The sequence below is a fragment of the Anopheles moucheti genome (assembly GCF_943734755.1).
Source record: "Anopheles moucheti chromosome X unlocalized genomic scaffold, idAnoMoucSN_F20_07 X_unloc_58, whole genome shotgun sequence".
Lineage (NCBI taxonomy): Eukaryota > Metazoa > Arthropoda > Insecta > Diptera > Culicidae > Anopheles > Anopheles moucheti.
The window spans coordinates 20001-22500 of NW_026453568.1; positions in this window are offsets into that span (position 1 = coordinate 20001).

Genomic DNA, 2500 nt, shown 5'->3' on the forward strand with positions numbered 1-2500 from the left:
CCAAAGTTGAAGCAAATGGGCCCTAGAGTATGAAAAGTGAAACCACGGATCGATTTGAGAAATAAAAATTTTTGTATGAAAAAGTCACCACTCGGGTACCTCCATACAAAACTACCAAGTTCGGGTCGAGTGGTCGATGGACGTCGAAGGTGAAAATTTTTCATCATCGAAAATTTTTTCCAAAGTTGAAGCAATTGGGCCCTAGAGTATGAAAAGTGAAACCACGGATCGATTTGAGAAATAAAAATTTTTTGTATGGGAGGGCCCCTGCTAGAACATTTTTACCAAGTGCGACCATTTTACCCGGTGAGTCAAAAAAAAAATTTTTTTTCACCGTGACTCAAAACATCAATTTTAGACTCCCCTGAGTATGAAAAGTGAAACGAAAATCATTTTTGAGAAATAAAAATTTTTTGTATGGGAGGGCCCCTGCTAGAACATTTTTACCAAGTGCGACCATTTTACCCGGTGAGTCAAAAAAAAAATTTTTTTTCACAGTGACTCAAAACATCAATTTTAGACTCCCCTGAGTATGAAAAGTGAAACGAAAATCATTTTTGAGAAGAAAAAATTTTTGTATGGGAGGGCCCCTGCTAGAACATTTTTCCCAAGTGAGTCGATTTTTGGGTCGCGACACAAGCTCGGGTCAAAAAAAATTTTTTTTTCATGGTGACTCAAAACATCAATTTTAGACTCCCCTGAGTATGAAAAGTGAAACGAAAATCATTTTTGAGAAGAAAAAATTTTTGTATGGGAGGGCCCCTGCTAGAACATTTTTCCCAAGTGCGTCGATTTTGGGTCGCCGACACAAGCTCGGGTCAAAAAAATTTTTTTTTCACGGTGACTCAAAACATCAATTTTAGACTCCCCTGAGTATGAAAAGTGAAACGAAAATCATTTTTGAGAAGAAAAAATTTTTGTATGGGAGGGCCCCTGCTAGAACATTTTTCCCAAGTGCGTCGATTTTGGGTCGCCGACACAAGCTCGGGTCAAAAAAATTTTTTTTTCACGGTGACTCAAAACATCAATTTTAGACTCCCCTGAGTATGAAAAGTGAAACGAAAATCATTTTTGAGAAGAAAAAATTTTTGTATGGGAGGGCCCCTGCTAGAACATTTTTCCCAAGTGCGTCGATTTTGGGTCGCCGACACAAGCTCGGGTCAAAAAAATTTTTTTTTCACGGTGACTCAAAACATCAATTTTAGACTCCCCTGAGTATGAAAAGTGAAACGAAAATCATTTTTGAGAAGAAAAAATTTTTGTATGGGAGGGCCCCTGCTAGAACATTTTTCCCAAGTGCGTCGATTTTGGGTCGCCGACACAAGCTCGGGTCAAAAAAATTTTTTTTTCACGGTGACTCAAAACATCAATTTTAGACTCCCCTGAGTATGAAAAGTGAAACGAAAATCATTTTTGAGAAGAAAAAATTTTTGTATGGGAGGGCCCCTGCTAGAACATATTTCCCAAGTGCGTCGATTTTTGGGTCGCCGACACAAGCTCGGGTCAAAAAAATTTTTTTTTCTCGGTGACTCAAAACATCAATTTTAGACTCCCCTGAGTATGAAAAGTGAAACGAAAATCATTTTTGAGAAGAAAAAATTTTTGTATGGGAGGGCCCCTGCTAGAACATATTTCCCAAGTGCGTCGATTTTTGGGTCGCCGACACAAGCTCGGGTCAAAAAAATTTTTTTTTCACGGTGACTCAAAACATCAATTTTAGACTCCCCTGAGTATGAAAAGTGAAACGAAAATCATTTTTGAGAAGAAAAAATTTTTGTATGGGAGGGCCCCTGCTAGAACATATTTCCCAAGTGCGTCGATTTTTGGGTCGCCGACACAAGCTCGGGTCAAAAAAATTTTTTTTTCACGGTGACTCAAAACATCAATTTTAGACTCCCCTGAGTATGAAAAGTGAAACGAAAATCATTTTTGAGAAGAAAAAATTTTTGTATGGGAGGGCCCCTGCTAGAACATTTTTCCCAAGTGAGTCGATTTTTGGGTCGCGACACAAGCTCGGGTCAAAAAAAATTTTTTTTTCATGGTGACTCAAAACATCAATTTTAGACTCCCCTGAGTATGAAAAGTGAAACGAAAATCATTTTTGAGAAGAAAAAAATTTGTATGGGAGGGCCCCTGCTAGAACATTTTTCCCAAGTAAATTCGATTTTACCCGGTGAGTCAAAAAATTTTGAAAAAAATATTTTGCCAAAATCGTGTTCATTGCCTATTATAAGGGACCAGGTCAGCTCACACGCATTTTTGGAGACCATATGGAAAGTGCGTCTGGGATTGCGGAAATTAAGTTTAGAGTGTTAAATGATGGTTTCGCAATCCCGAAAGGCTCAAAATCCACCCTAAGGTCCCCTGGGTGAAATGTGGTTTCCAAGGTGTGAGCGCTATCGGTGATAGAGTTGGAATGTGATTTCCAGAGCGCAGGGCGACTGGGCTTAGAGCGAAAATCATAGACAAGGGTAAGTATTGGACTGAACGACTCGAAGCA